The 16,995-nt window shown below is 45.0% G+C and overlaps 1 protein-coding gene across 4 annotated transcripts in view; it reads right to left on the bottom strand.

The window, feature by feature from the left end:
* TIAM1 (TIAM Rac1 associated GEF 1) overlaps positions 1-16,995 on the bottom strand; it is a 553,722-nt gene that overhangs the window by 429,831 nt on the left and 106,896 nt on the right. For all 4 annotated transcript variants that reach the window (XM_077480001.1, XM_077479998.1, XM_077480004.1 and 1 more), the window contains one exon: positions 1,970-2,011. The gene's annotated coding sequence lies outside the window, so the exon portion shown is untranslated. The remainder of the gene's footprint in view (positions 1-1,969; positions 2,012-16,995) is intronic.

Raw genomic sequence — 16,995 nt, 5'->3', positions numbered from 1 at the left:
GAGCTTCACAGATTGTCACTGGAGTCCTCTTCCACTCCTCCATGATGACATCACAGAGCTGGTGGATGTAGAGACCTTGTACTCCTCCATCTTCCCTTTGAGGATGCCCCACAGACGCTCAATAGGGTTTAGGTCTGGAGACATGCTTGGCCAGCCCATCACCTTTACCCTCAGCTTCTTTACCAAGGAAGTGAAAGTCTTGGAGGTGTGTTTGGGGTCATTATGTTGGAATACTGGCCTGACGCCCATGCTCCGCTTCAGTATGTCGTCACGAGCAATGGCGGGTGCCTGCCGGTTATCACCGCTGGGCACACGCATCGGCTCTGGGGAGAGGCGGCAAAAGTGTTTGCCCTGCCAGAGGCGACGTACAGCTGTGACTGCTTGCCCTGCAGTGCCATCCTGCCACAGTATAACTGTGGCGGCTGGTGCGGAAGCGGTTAATGGAATCCCAGGTTTAGTCTGTAGGGTTCAATATCAAGTTGGCCCACCATTTGCTTCAACTCTTCCAGGAAGGCTGTCCACAAGGTTTAGGAGTGTGTCTATGGGAATGTTTTACCATTCCTCCAGAGGCGCATTTGTGAGGTTAGGCACTGATGTGGATGAGAAAGCCTGGCTTGCAGTCTCCACTCCAATTCATCCCAATGACATTCTATCGGGTTGAGGTCATGACTCTGTGCAGGCCAGTCAAGTTCCTCCACCCCAAACTCGCTCATCCATGTCTTTATGGACCTTGCTTTGTGCACTGGTCCAACTCATTTGGTGGAGAGGTGGGATTATGGTGTGGGGTTGTTTTTCAGGGGTTGGTTTGACCACTTAGTTTCAGTGAAGGGAACTGTTAAGGTATCAGCATACCAAGACATTCTGGACAATTTCATGCTCCCAGCTTTGTGGGAACAGTTTGGGGATGGCCCCTTCCTGTTTCAACCTGACTGCACACCAGTGCAGAAAGCAAGGTCCATAAAGACATGGAGGAGCGAGTTTGGGGTGGAGGAACTTGACTGGCCTGCACAGAGTCCTGACCTCAATCTGATAGAACACCTTTGGGATGAATTTGAGCGGTGACTGCGAGCCAGGCCTTCTTGTCCACATCAGTGCCTGACCTCACAAATGCGCTTCTGGAAGAATGGTGAAACATTCCCATAGACACACTCCTAAACCTTGTGGACGGCCTTCCCAGAAGAGTTGAAGCTGTTGTAGCTATGAAGGGTGGGCCAATATTGAACAGACTAAGACCAGGATGCTATTAAAGTTGATGTGCGTGTATAGGCAGGTGTCCCAATACAGTAATATTTTTTATATATATATATATATATATATATACATATACATATACATATATACATACACACATACACACACACACACACACACACACACAGTAGGTAAAATGATTATGGCAGTTCAGCTGCCTCTTGCAAGCTATGGCCTGAAGTCATAATTCAGGAGGGGAGAGATCGTCAATCATTAATAGTGGAAAACCCTTCAATAAAGATTAAGGTGCAGGCAGGAAAAAAGTTCTATCATATAATATTCTGAACCCTTCTGACTGCACAGAGACATTACAACATGCTGGAGAGCGGCCAAGAAAGTTTAACATCGGCACTGAAAGGTATTAGATACCCTCGAACTTGGCTAAATATTTAAAAAGCTCCATGCTTATCCCTGCTAGCATCTCGTTAGTGAACTGAAACTCAACTCTGCTGAAAAAACACGAGTTTATGAATATCATTAATTGCATTTAACTTGCGCTTTGATCATAAAATGGAAAGAACGGGGCTCAGCGTCTGCTTAAAACACAAACAGGCTGAGACAGATTTTTATTATATTAGCACATATTAATGAGGTTAAAGAAGAAACATGAAAAAAGCCAGGACATTACAGGGAAATGACCAAAAACTGGCAATGGGACAGAAATGCTGGATACAGGCTTAATGATCGATGTACTGTATGTGATAAGCAAGTTACATACCCACTGCTTGGACTCCATTAGATGATATCACGGTCACACCACCTGAAACAAACGAAAAAAAAACACATTAGAAAATTTGTGTGATTGGTGAAAAAGCACTTATGAAATATAAGTTATTAAAAAAAGGTATGTATCAATCAAAATTGAAAACTAAAGCGAATACATGGAAAAGATGGAAATAGGACAGCTCTTATGGCGGACTTGATTTTTTAAAGTTCATGTTCCAAGGCCATTATGCTGGTCCTGACTTTACCACCTAATTAGTGACCTGGAACAAGCCTGTAGTCAGTAAAGTCTGCCGATGGAGCTCAGAAGCTCGTTCATTTCTGGACAGTAGATAGTACATGGCCGGTGTCAGTTTTATATCCACTTATTTGATAACAGAAAAATATCACCAAAAGCATCAAAATAAACCCAAGGACTTCCATGCTATCTAAAAAAGAAGCTTACAGCATGTGAATGTCTCATTAATAAGTTACCATAAAAGTTAGATTCCCCTGATGAAGTCCAGTGGACGTAACGTGTAGGGCAGAGTCTATGTACATGGATTGTAGTACGCTTTTTAAGGGATTACATTTGTTTAAAATGTTTTTGCTAGTAAATTGTATAAATCTTGGGTTATACAATGTGGATTCATTTCCCCCAATCTTCTGACATACAGTGGTGTGAAAAAGTGTTTGCCCCCTTCCTCATTTCCTGTTCCTTTGCATGTTTGTCACACTTAAGTGTTTCGGAACATCAAACCAATTTAAACAATAGTCAAGGACAACACAGGTAAACACAAAATGCAATTTGTAAATGAAGGTGTTTATTATTAAAGGTGAAAAAAAATCCAAACCATCATGGCCCTGTGTGAAAAAGTGATTGCCCCCCTTGTTAAAACATACTATAACTGTGGTTGTCCACACCTGAGTTCAATTTCTCTAGCCACACCCAGGCCTGATTATTGCCACACCTGTTCACAATCAAGGCATCACTTAAATAGGAGCTGCTTGACACAGTAAGGTCCACCAGAAGATCCTTAAAAGCTACACATCATGCCGAGACCCAAAGAAATTCAGGAACAATTGAGAAAGAAAGTAATTGAGATCTATCAGTCTGGAAAGGGTTATAAAGCCATTTCCAAAGCTTTGGGAATCCAGCGAACCACAGTGAGAGCCATTATCCACAAATGGCGAAGACATGGAACAGTGGTGAACCTTCCCAGGAGTGGCCGGCCGCCCAAAATTACCCCAAGAGCGCAGCGACGACTCATCCAAGAGGTCACAAAAGACCCCACAACATTGTCCAAGGAACTGCAGGCCTCACTTGCCTCAGTTAAGGTCAGCGTTCATGCCTCCACCATCAGGAAAAGACTGGGCAAAAATGGCCTGCATGGCAGAGTTCCAAGGAGAAAACCACTGCTGAGCAAAAAGAACATCAAAGCTCGTCTCAATTTCTCCACAACACATCTTGATGATCCCCAAGACTTTTGGGACAACATTCTGTGGACCGATGAGACAAAAGTGGAACTCTTTGGAAGGTGTGTGTCCAAGTATATCTGGCGTAGAAGGAACACTGCATTTCATAAAAAGAACATTATACCAACAGTAAAATATGGTGGTGGTAGTGTGATGGTCTGGGGCTGTTTTGCTGCTTCAGGACCTGGAAGACTTGCCGTGATAAAAGGAACTATGAATTCTGCTGTCTACCAAGAGATCCTGAAGGAGAATGTCCGACCATCTGTTCGTGTACTCAAGCTGAAAAGAACTTGGGTTCTGCAGCAGGACAATGATCCTAAACACACCAGCAAGTCCACCACCGAATGGCTGAAGAAAAACAAAATGAAGACTTTGGAGTGGCCTAGCCAAAGTCCTGACCTGAATCCTATTGAGATGTTGTGGTATGACCTTAAAAAGGCCGTTCATGCTCGAAAACCCTCTAATGTAACTGAATTAGGACAATTCTGCAAAGATGAGTGGGCCAAAATTCCTCCAGGACGCTGTAAAAGCCTCATTGCACGTTATCGCAAACGCTTGGTTGCAGTTGTTGCTGCTAAGGGTGGCCCAACCAGTTATTAGGTTTAGGGGGCAATCACTTTTTCACACAGGGCCATGATGGTTTGGATTTGTTTTCACCTTTAATAATAAACACCTTCATTTACAAATTGCATTTTGTGTTTACTTGTGTTGTCCTTGACTATTGTTTTTTCACACAGGGCCATGATGGTTTGGATTTGTTTTCACCTTTAATAATAAACACCTTCATTTACAAATTGCATTTTGTGTTTACTTGTGTTGTCCTTGACTATTGTTTAAATTGGTTTGATGTTCCGAAACACTTAAGTGTGACAAACATGCAAAGGAACAGGAAATGAGGAAGGGGGCAAACACTTTTTCCCACCACTGTATATTGGAGAATTGCTGTCTGATGGATTTCTAAAGTTTTACTAGCTCTCTCTATTGTGGTAGGAAAACGTGCGCTTGACCTTTATTAAAGGACTGACAAAAATGTACCACAAAAAGTGGCATTCTGGAGGGAGTGTGCAGGTTTCACAGAAAAATGGACTCCTCCTTAAATTGCCTTTACACTGGGATTTTTGATTGATGTGTTGATTGGTTGATACATACATGCACCAGCCACTTTATTAGGCACACCTGTTCAATTGATTGGTAACACAAATTGCTAATCAGCCAATCACATGGCAGCAACTCAATGCATTCAGGCATCTAGACGTGGTGAAGACGGCTTGCTGAAGTTCAAACCGAGCATTAGAATAGGGAAGAAAGGGGATCTAAGTGACTTTGAACATGGCATGGTTGTTGGTGCCAGACAGGCTGGTCTGAGTATTTCAAAGACTGCTGATCTACTGGGATTTTCATGCACAACTATCTCTATGGTTTACAGAGCATGGTCCAAAAAAGAGAAAATATCCTGTGAGCGGTAATTGCCATGATGATGTCAGAGGTCAGTGAAGAATGGGCAGACTGGTTCAAGATGATAGAAAGGCAACAGTAACTCAACTGACCACTCGTTACAACTAAGACTACCATCTTGGAATGCACAACACTCTGAACCTTGAAGCAGATAAGCTACAGCAGCAGAAGACCACACACCGGGTGCCACTCCTGCCATCTAAGAAATGGAAACTGAGACTACAATTCGCACATGCTTACCAAAATTGGTCAATAGAAGATTGGAAAAATGTTGCCTGGTTTGATGAGTTTCGATTTCAGCTGCAACATTCAGATGGTAGGGTCAGAATCTGGCATTAAAAAAAAAGGTGAACATCTGGATCCATCCTGCCTTGTATTAACGCTTCAGGCTGGTGGTGTAATGATGTGGGGGATATTTTTTGCCACACGTTGGGCCCCTTAGTACCAATTGAGCATCATTTAAAAGCCGGGGGCCTACCCGGGTATTGTTGCTGACCATGTCCATCCCTTTATGACTACAGTGTACTCATCTACTGATTAAATACATTTTGTGCACAGGTTTTAGAAGTAGAAGTTTTTAATATACTGTATGTACTGTATAGAGCACGTTGATTTGCATACACTGGAGTTTATTAAGTAGCTTTAGTGTGTTAAATATTAATTAGAACTTCATGTACATGTATAGGTTTACACAGAGCTCATAAGCAGCACATAGTGTTGGACTGTCTGAGATACCACACCAAGCTGCAAGGTAGCAGCACAAGCCAATTCTGACCACCTTTTTAGGTAAAGAAGTCATGGCTGTCTGGTGACTTGAGCAGATATTTTACAAGAGCACTTTGGGTGTAGTTGGATGTTTGCAAGCGGTGGAGGATATCTACAAATATTGATTTACCAATCACGTTTTCATTTTTTTGAACAATCACAGATGAACATTATTATTATTATTCAGGATTGATATAGCGCCAGCAATTTACGCAGCGCTTTACAATATAAAAGGAGACAATACAGTTACAATACAATAAAATACAAGAGGATTAACGCGGGAGTAAACCCAGTTTCAAAAAACACTTACATTCCCGGCATGCCGGAAATGCTAACTTTCACATTGGTTGTGCTCTCAACCAAACTTTCAAACCACCCAATGGCTGGTTTCATAACTGATCACATGTGCAGCATTATGGCAGTTGAAGAATCATTAGAGGCCAAGATGGCAGCTTCCTTGACTGAAAACAATAGAAGGGTTTACTTCCACTTTGAGAGGGCCCTGCTCAGAAGAGCTTACAATCTAATAGGGTGGGCAGGTGGTACAAAAGGTTATAACTGATGGGAATGAGCTGATGGAAGTGGTAGGAGATTAGTTGCGGACGTGATAGGCTTCCCTGAAGAGATGCGTTTTCAGGGGTCGCCTGAAGGTAGCAAGAGTAGGGGATACCCGGAGCAGTGGAGGTAGTGAGTTCCAGAGAATGGGAGAGGCTCTTGGAGAAATCCTGGAGACAAGCATGGGAGGAGGAGATGAGAGAGCTTAAGAGTAGGAGGTCTTGAGAAGAGCGGAGAGGACAATTTGGGTGATATTTGGAGAAAAGATTGGTGATGTAGCTCGGGGCAGAGTTGTGAATGGCTTTGTATGTTGTAGTTAGTATTTTGAATTTAATTCGCCGGGTGACTGGGAGCCAGTGTAGGGATTGGAGAATATGGACTTTATCTATAATACTCAGTGTTATGCTTAAATTTCCATATATCTAAGTAGACATGTTATTTGGGCATCTGTTCACAAATTGTTATATGTCGGAACATTTCTAATTAGTTGTCACAGCGCCCCCTATTACCACTTCACATTTATTGCACAGTAGGTTTCCTACAAGCTATTTAGGGAGCAGGTAATTACCACTTTTAATAGGTATTGGCGCAAGGGTTTTTTTTCACTCAAGGAGTAAAGGTTATGCCGCGTACACACGTAGCGGACTATCCGGCGGACTTAGTCCAGCGGACTTCCCGCCGGACTTTCCGAGCGGGCTACTTGCCCACACACGGCACTTTTTCAGCGGACTAATATGGCGTACTAAGTCCGTTGGACTATCCGCCTTACTTTTGAAATGAATGGACTCGCCCACACACGCGGAGGAAAGTCCGCTAATTTTGAGCGCGTCTCTAGGTAGGCGGGGCCCACGAAGGAGACGTCGCTGGCCCCGCCACCTGATATGGACTTAAAGGGGAACCCCAACGCTGAAAAAAATCTGCGTGGGGGTCCCCCCCAGGTCCACATCAGACCCTTGTCCGAGCATGCTACCCGGCCGGCCAGTAAAGGGGGGGGACGAGTGAGCCCCCTCCTCGCGCGGCCCCCCACCCCAAAGCACCTTGACCCCATGTTGATGAGGACAAGGGCCTCTTCCCGACAACACTGGCCGTTGGTTGTCGGGGTCTGCGGGCGGGGGGCTTATCGGAATCCGGGAGCCCCCTTTAATAAGGGGGCCCCTGGATACCGGCCCCCCACCCTATGTGAATGAGTATGGGGTACAATGTACCCCTACTCATTCACCTGTGGAAAAAAGTATTATTAAAGGGGGCTCCCGGATTCTGATAAGCCCCCCGCCCGCAGATCCCGACAACCAACGGCCAGGGTTGTCGGGAAGAGGCCCTTGTCCTCATCAACATGGGGACAAGGTGCTTTGGGGTGGGGGGCGCTCGTTCGCCCCCCCCTCCTTTACTGGCCGGCCGGGTAGCGTGCTCGGACAAGGGTCTGATGTGGACCTGGGGGGGACCCTACGCTGATTTTTTCGGCATTGGGGTTCCCCTTTAAGTCCATACCAGGTGACAGGGCCAGCAACGCCTCCTTCGCTGGCCCCATCTACCTGGAGATGCGCTCAAAATGAGCGGACTTTTCTCCGTGCGGGAAAAGTCCGCTCATTCCAAAAGTACGGCGGACTGGCATACCAACAGCCGGATTGTCCGCCGAAATGCAAGTCCGGCGAGAAGATTAGAGTGCAAAAATACTCTAAGTCCGCCGTACTTTCGGGTAAAAAAAGTCCGCCCGAGGCTACACACGGGGGGATTGTCCGGCGGACTTGAGTTTGCCGGACTTTTCCACCCGATTGTTTGATCGTGTGTATGCGGCATTAGACTCACCAAGTATTGATGGATCAAGCAAAAATCCCTAAAGCATGCACCTTTAAAAACCATGACAGCAATAGCAGCCTCCATAATCCTATCCTTTAAAGGTGAACATGTCAGGTTGGTCTCCTAGTCTTTCTAGAAAGCCACCAATGTTTAGTTCTCAAAATAACTCTCATCCTGGAGAGGCCTGTGAGCCAGGTGCAGAGTGGTGTGGCGGGCAGTTAACACACAGATGCCAGGTTAAGGGATAGCAATATATTGTAGGAAGGTCCAACAGTACAGCTAGGCCTGGCAGGTAGGCACACCCGCTTAGAGCCACTTACGAACTGTAACAGCAGTCTGTAGACTTGAAAGATGCCAACGGCATCTGCAGCGAGGAGCAGAAGCAAAGTAGTCCCTGCACTGTCCCTACTGCTCCGAAACCTTTCCCTTCCTCTAAGTACTGTCCCCCCAGACGTGGAACCTGTCCCTACAGTAGCCACATGCATAAAGCCTTAAATAGACTCTGCCTGCCCCAAGGCGGCTGCTGAAGTCACACGGGGCATCAACCTCCAATAAAAGAGCTGTCACCTTGTGACCGAAGGAAGTCAGAGAAACCAAGTTCTTAATCACTTCCTTCCCCCTTCTGCATTGCTGCTTCGGTCGAGCGCCACCTGCAGTGGGAAGTACCGAATGCACCTGCCTACATTGCATAGCCACCTCCGGCCAAAAACTGGCAAAGTTTAAGGGTTTTGCCCTGTACACACGGTCAGACATTCCGACCACAAAATCCGTCTGATTTTTTCCGATGGATTTTTGGCCCAAACCTGTCTTGCATACACACGGTCGCACAAAGTTGTCGGAAAATCCAATCGTTCTGAATGAGGTGACGTACAACACGTATGTCGGCACTATAAACGGGCCAGTAGCCAATAGCTTTCATCTCTTCTCTTCTTCTTCATCTGTCTTCTGAGCATGTGTGGCACTTTGTCTGTCGGAATTGTCTACACACGATCGGATTTTGTTGTCAGAAAATTTTAGATCCTGCTTTCAAAATTTGTGCGTCGCAAAATCCGACAGAAAAAGTCAGATGGAGCCCGCACACAATCGGATTTTCCGACAACAAGATTCGATCGCACATTTTCTGTCGGTAAGTCCGGTATTAGGGTATTAGGCCAGACAGCACCCCTTTAAGTAAAAATTGGTGCCACTTGCTATTGATATTCTTTTGTTTGTAATTGCAATGATCAAAAGGTATTACAAGACACATAACTGAAGTGGACAGTATCGTGACACAATCATAAGAAATGCTCTTCTAAATTCTCTCTCCCATCCTGGGACTCAAGGGTTTCTGATCGGTGAGACGTTGACAAGCAACATGGGGTAAAAATCACACCCAGGGGAGAGCGTGTAAGTTGCAACATTCCAGAGGAAAAAACAACTATCAGAACAAACAACAAGAAGACAATGTTTTGGATAAGCTGCGCTCATGCATGGCAAGTTCATTTCTCCTGAGCTGTGAGCAAGTGACCTAGATTTTATTGGCCATGTTTCCATAATGGAATATAATTAAAAGCAACCAGACGCTTTCCTAGCCTAACAGAAGCTGAAAACCGCCAAGACATTTCTAGAGGTATATGTACACAGAAAGAGCAAAAACCAACATGAACTGCACTGACTGCACAAATGCAATGAGCAGCCGACAAAAAAATGAAAGCTGGTGCCCAATGTAGACCCATTTCTTTTGCAGCCGGAAGCCCATTTCTCCAGGATATTGAAATCACATTCAAGGTAACCAAACAGCAGCACTATACAAGGCCGTATTACCCTACCTGGGTGACTGCTGCTGTACAGGTATAAAGGGGAGAGAATATAAAGACAGATTTAGGTACATCATACATAAAAGATCTTCAGAAACGGTTACCCAACAGACCTAAGAAGTGGCTGGAGTTTAAAAGCGACGGTTATTTAGTTGTGGTGAAGATATTTGCCAGCACACCATGGAACGACACAAGTAGCGTACAAACGGGTGGTTTATTGCATGATCACAACACAAAGATAGTGCAACGTTTCGGAGCCGCGCAAGGCCGCTTCGTCACATGCCTGACGAAGGGGCCCTGCGCGGCTCGAAACATTGCACTATCTTTGTGTTGTGATCATGCAATAAACCACTCGTTTGGACGCTACTTGTGTCGTTCCATGGTGTGCTGGCAAATATCTTCACCGTGACTTGAACCAGTATCCAGCTGTTTGTTGCTACAGCACCCAAATCTGAGAGCGCATCCAGGAACGTGTGCAATGGGAATATGAAGTACTAGTTATTTAGTTGTATCCCTATTATAACTGCAAATATTAATTGATATCGTGAAACCACACTATCAGAAAGAAAAGCACCATAAACCAAGCAGTTTGATTTGAATCATTTATTAATTGAAATCTGCATCAATAACAGACTTCCCTAATAAGACACCTTAATACTAGGAAACATAAAAAAACATACAAACATGTACAAAACATTGTTAAAAAGACAATACGGATTATCAACCCACATACTGGAAATTCTATGATAAAGATAATTATCTCAGATAAACTTATGGGAATTCCCGTTTGTAATTAAGTGCACACTGAGCAGAGGTAGAAATTGTCAAAATTGTATTAAAGCGGAGGTCCACCCTAAAGTGGACCTTCCGCTCATTGGAACCCTCCCCCCCTCCGGCGCCACAATTGGTACCTTTCAGGGGGGAGGGGGGTGCAGGTACCTGTACAGTATAGGTATCTGCACCCACTTCCGGCGTAGATTCTGCAGAAGGTACGCCCCTTTCCGCAGAATCTACGCCCCTTTCCGAAGGTCCCCCGCTGCCTGCTGGGAAACACACGAATCCCAGAGACAGCGGGGACCATCCTTATTGCGCAGCGCGACTCGCGCATGCGCAGTAGGGAACCGGGAAATGAAGCCAAAAGGCTCCACTTCCTGATTCCCATACCCAAGATGGCGGCGGCAGCACCCAAGAGACGATCGAGAGATCGGCTTCGGGTGCCGACATCGTGGGTGCGCTGGGCGGGTAAGTGTCATTATTTTAAGTCAGCAGCTGCAGTATTTGTAGCTGCTGGCTTTTAAAAAAAAAAAAAACGGCGGACTCCCGGTGGACTCCCGCTTTAAAAGGTAAAAGGATATCTTTAATCACCAAGATCAAGCTCATAAAATGGGCAAAAAGTGGAAATAGACACTGATTATAACAGTTCTTGATGGAGGTAACTTTCCGTGTACAACAGTAATATCTCCTTATAATCATGTGTAGTGTAATTGGTCATTGATTTAGAGCAACAAATATTTCCTCAATATAGATAAAGAATAGTTGTAGCAAACCGCAATGAATGTTGATGAAAGAATGTTGCAGTTATGAAATAAAAAACAAACATTCATTATGGATTTCACAGTGAAAGTAGCAGTAGATGCTACATCCTTAACCACTTGCCGACCGGGCCATAGCCGAAAGACGGCTACAGCGCAGTCGGCATATTCTGAGAGGGTGTCAATGGACATCCTCCCAGAATGTTGCTCTCGCGCACCCCCTGAGACACGCTCCCAGAAATATCCGTGACTGCTGGATCCGGGAGACCCGGCGCATCATGGAATCACGGTAAACGCCCGCTATTAGCGGGCGTTTACCATGCAGGGGTGGACTCATGGGGCCCCCGGGCAATAGGAGATTATGGGGCCCCCAGGCAATCAGAAATTATGAGGCCACACAGTTTACACGCACACAGTATACAATCACACAGTATACACATACATGTACACACAGTATACACAGACATGTTTCTATTGGCTGAGAAGGTACTGGAGAGGTGGGGCAGCTATAATCTCAGGATTTTTAGACCAAAAGGATGTCGGTAAGGGACATTTCAGAGACAGAGGTAAAAAAAAAAAAAACACATTTTTACATACTCTCCCCGGTTTTACTGAGGCTGGCAACCCTGATGGGGCCCCCTAGTGGCCCGGGGCCCTCGGGCAGTGCCCGAGTAGCTGAATGGTCAGTCCGCCCCTGTTACCATGTGATCACTCCATCAAATGACAGAGTGATCACTTGTAAACATGTAATGACGCTGGTTCCTCCCTCCCCTCTCTGTACCTATCTGTACAGTGCGAGGGGAGAGGGGGAGAGATCGTTTGTAGCAGCGCTGTGGGCTGGATCTGTAGTGCCCACAGCCCTGCTCAGTGCCAATACTCGCAATAAATTTTAACAGAAAACAATTATTTTTTTACCAATTTTTAAGTCTTTTTTGATTTATATTGCAAAAAATAAAAAAAACAGCGGTGATTAAGTACCACCAAAAGAAAGCTCTATTTGTGTGAAAAAAGGACAAAAATTTGATATGGGTACAGTGTTGCATGACTGAGTAATTGTCAAAGTGTGAGAGCACCGAAAGCTGAAAATTGGTCTGGTTAGGAAGGGGGTTTAAGTGCCCAGTGGTCAAGAACATCTGATGTGAAATCTTGATTTTCAGGACAGCAGATTTCTTTGTATTAATAGACACAAGTCACAATATCTGTAGATATATCAACTTCACAGTGGCTAGAGTAATATATCATTGTTTTTCCAGTCAAATCTCAGCAATTCAGAGTAAGACTTCTCATTGGAGGACGAAACGCGTCAATCAAGTGACGTCATCGCATTATTCAATCCGGCAATGGAACTTACACACAAGCCGCAAAATCTATAAAAAAAGAGACTTTAAGATAGGCTGGCTGGCCGGCTCTGTCTCTGGCTTCATAGAGCAACACTGGGCACTGATAAAAGGACTATAACCCCTATTACCTAGAAAAACCTATTTTAGACCCCTTTCACACTGGGGTGCATTGCAGGCGCTACAGCGCTAAAAATAGCGCATTCAAAGTGCCCTGAAAGAGCAGCTGCTGTGTCTCCAATGTGAAGGCCCCAAGGGCTTTCACACTGGAGCGGTGCGCTGGCAGGACGCAAAAAAAAAGTCCTGCTAGCAGCATCTTTGGAGCGGTGAAGGAGCGGTGTATACACCGCTCCTGCCCATTGAAATCAGTGGGGCAGCGCGGCTATACTGCTGGCATTTCTCGGCCGCTAGCAGGGGGTAAAAGCACCCCGCTAGCGGCCGAATAGCGCCGCAAAATTTACAGTAAAGCACCGCTAAAAATCGCTCTTTACCACCGGCGGACCCACTGACCCAGTGTGAAAGGGGCCTTACAGCAACTTTCTGTGATAATAAATTTGAAGGATTGAAATACAGCTCCGTGGACATCATCCAACAGATCCAATCACTGGATCATTGAACCCCAGCTAAATTAAAACAGCGTAACAGTGAGTACCTTCTCTGGCAATTAGCCAATCATACTGTTTCAAATAACGCTGAATTGCTGAGATTTGACTGGAAAAACGATAATATATTACTCTAGCCACAGTGAAGTTGATCTATCTACAGATATTGGGACTTGTATCTATTAAAACAAAGAAAGCTGCTGTCTTGAAAATCAAGATTTCACATGACCTGCTCTTAATCCTTTCCAATTAAGGATCAAGCATTTACTGCTACCTTCACTGTGAAATCCATAAAGAATGGTTTTTATTACACGACTGCAACATTCTTTGATCAACATCCATTGCTGTACAACCATTCTTTATCTATATTAAGGAAATATTTGTTGCTCTAAATCAATGACCAATTAAAATATACATGATTATAAGGAGATATTACTCTGTTATACATGGAAAGTTACCTCCAACAAGAACGGTTATAATCAGTGTCTAGTTTGGACTCCACTTTTTGGCCATTTATGAGCCTGATCTTGATGATTAAAGATATCCTTTTACCTTTAATACAATTTTGACAATTGCTACCTCTGCTCAGTGTGCACTTTATTACAAAACGGGAATTCAAATACGTTTTTTGATATCTGAGATAATTATCTTTATCATAGAATTTCCAGCATGTGGGTTGATCATCCGGATGGTCTTTTTAACAATGTTTTGTACATGTTATATTGATACAGATTTCAATTAATAAAATTATTCGAATCAACCTCTTGGTTTATGGTGCTTTTCTTTTTGATAGTCAAACCACACTCAATTTAATTTATGCTAACCATTAAAAGTACAACCACACCACACAGGTGAGTCAGTGGATTCTTTACCTCTCTATAAACGGTGTTCCATTTTTTTCTTTAGCTGCAAGTATTAAAGGATCACTAAAGGCATTTTTTTTTTTTTTTTTAAACAAACATGTTAAACTTACCTCCACTGTGCAGCTCATTTTGCACAGAGTGGCCCCGAACCTGCTCTTCTGGGGTCCCATGGCGGCTGTCTTCACTCCTCCCCACAAGGACTCCACAACTTCATGCGAGCTCCCTCGCACGGTGTGGAGTGCTTGCGGGCGCGCTCCCATGATACAGCTGGTGGCCATAGCTGCTCACTGTATCACTTGGCCCTGGCTCCAGAGCGCCAAGTCATTGGATGTGATTGACAGCAGCGCGAACCAATGGCTGCTCCGCTTTCAATCCATCCACTCTAGCCAATCAACGGCCAGGGTGAGCGGCGAAGAGGATGTTGGGGGCGAGCACGGGACTTTCGAGGGGTGAGGTAAGTAAATGGGGGGGGGGGGGGGGCGGCATTGTCGGATGTTTTTTCACCTTAATGCATAGAATGCATTAACCTTTACAACCCCTTTAACCCCGATCACTTTGCTCAATTTTCTGTCTTTATATTTCCCCATTTCCTTTATATTGCTTTGCTGCTTCCAAGCTGCAAGACTTTAACATTCCAGTTATTTACACCCATGGAGAACAATTGCCCCAATGGAAAGATTCTCTCCATTTGCCCTCATGGCCGACCGTTAAGAAATTGTAGAAAATCAACATTTTTACAGTTGTCATCAGAACAAGAGTAAAGGGGAAATATTCCATTTGGGTCACCTTTGGGTCTAGGAGGGAATTTTTCCTCACTTTGTTGTGTCCCGAGGACAAGAAATGGCAGGGGATTTCCAAATGGGAAATGGGAAAATGAAAATTCCCATTTAAAACATATGTAGCACCCTCTAGTGTGTTAGAATAGGTTAATTCAGTGTTTCTCAATTCCAGTCCTCATGGCCCACTAACAGGTCATGTTTTCAGGCTTTCCATTATTTTGCACAGGTGATTTGATCAGTTTCACTGCCTTAGTGATTGCCACAGCTGTTTCATCTGAGGGAAATCCTGAAAACATGACCTGTTAGTGGGCCATGAGGACTGGAATTGAGAAACACTGGGTTAATTGTTAGTGTAGGAAAATTTGGCCTGGCTGAGAGCCAGGCCTGGGTTGAATCTAGCTCAGGGTTGAGTCAATCTCGGTCAGGGCTGAGTGACTCAGGGAGGCTGGATGACTCAGCAAGCAGAACCTCTGGTAACTCCCCCCCTTGGAGAAGCTTCCAGAAGTAGAGGGTGGAGTTTATGAGGAGCTGCTTGGGGTACTGATGAGGGTCCCAGCCAATCCTCATAGGCTGACAGGTACCTTATAAATACCCATGAGTCATGCCAGCAGGGGCAGTCGGGTATAGGATTGAGGAGTTTGTTAAAGGCTTGTGTGGCCCTTGAGGGTGCCTACTAATCGGGGGGAGGGGGGCTGACCTCGGGTCTGAGGCTCGGGTGCCGGAAGGACCCTCTACAACACACAAGGGAAATCCTTCCTGGAGGCAGGGGAGCAAGGAGGAGAGGACAGCAGGAGCAGGTCAGCATATCCAGGAGTTCTCCAGGAGAAGTCAGCCAGCTGGACTGGTGAGTGAGTAGTCTGGGAGCACTGAGGAGAAGTAGTCAAAAGGGCTAGTGAAAGGGGCAGCTGCAGCCAGGCAGGCTGGTGGTGCCTGAGGTGGTGGTGCTGGGATCAGTTGCCATAGGGATGTAAATCCTGACACTGCCTTTTTTTGCCAGATTAACCATCAGTGTGCCAGCTGAAATTCTGCAAGCAAGCTAGTGCTAGAGGAAGAGAAGGAGTGTACAGTATATGAACTGTATATAGGAAAAGTTGTTCCTGAAGTTGTCTGAAGTCAAGTGGGCATACCATAATTTCCCTACCCCTACCCTACGATCTAACCCCTCAATAAATAAAATAAAAAAATCATTGGACTATTTTCTGACTCGAGTGAGCCTGGCTGAGCAGGGTGGGGTTTCCCAGTTCACTTACGGCTCCTACGTGGGGTGTGCTACAGATAAATAAGCACAGTTTGCTGGAACATTTACCTTCAGTTCACAGCTGTACCCCACTGTACTTCCTTTCCACCACTAGATGTCCTCACTCTTCGGGATAACATCCTTCAACCAACATCCTTGCAGCCCAGGTTGGTAAAGGATCATCCCAGCCTTTGACTGGAGAGTACAAGGGGAAGCAGCACAGCGATTAGCTCATCTGTCACTCCGCTTTCCACTCACATCTTCATTTTCAGAACATACAGATTGGCTGCTTGTGTTGCTTCCTCCCCTTACATTCAGCTCTGCCCTACAGGGACTGCGAGAGGTGAGATTTGTGCATTCGTGTTACACTGCTTGCATTAAAACCATACAATCATTAGTGTATTAATGATTACAAAGCTGCACCATTTGTATATTTATCTGCCTTGGGGGGGCACCTTGCATTTTTTTTTTTTAATGAATGGGTAGAGGGGTCATTTTACAGTGTCCAAAGAACGCATTGTATTCACTGAAAAGTGTTTCCTATGCAAAAAGGGCAACCGCTAGGCACAGGACCCAGAAGATGATGATCACTGGAGCCGGGACTACTACAGTGATTCTCTGCTTCCACAGCAGTCCTACAGGTATGGAATATGTACACTTGCATTGTTGCAAAAAATACCTGGAGTTCAGTTTTAGGTAAACTGTTGCTTCGCCCTAAATAAACAAAGCATGGGTTCACTTTACATGCAGTGCTGCCTTTATAGAGGACCTGGTTGTGCTGTCAGGCAGGGGTGGTTTGATGACAAGATTATCTGAAATAAATTCTTTGCCAAGTAAATCAATTTACA

The sequence above is a fragment of the Lithobates pipiens genome, unplaced genomic scaffold (genome assembly GCF_037356315.1).
Source record: "Lithobates pipiens isolate NorthernLeopardFrog02 unplaced genomic scaffold, aLitPip1_a1.2 Scaffold_16, whole genome shotgun sequence".
In the NCBI taxonomy this organism is placed as follows: Eukaryota; Metazoa; Chordata; class Amphibia; order Anura; family Ranidae; genus Lithobates; species Lithobates pipiens.
This window is presented reverse-complemented; position numbering and strand designations above follow the sequence as displayed.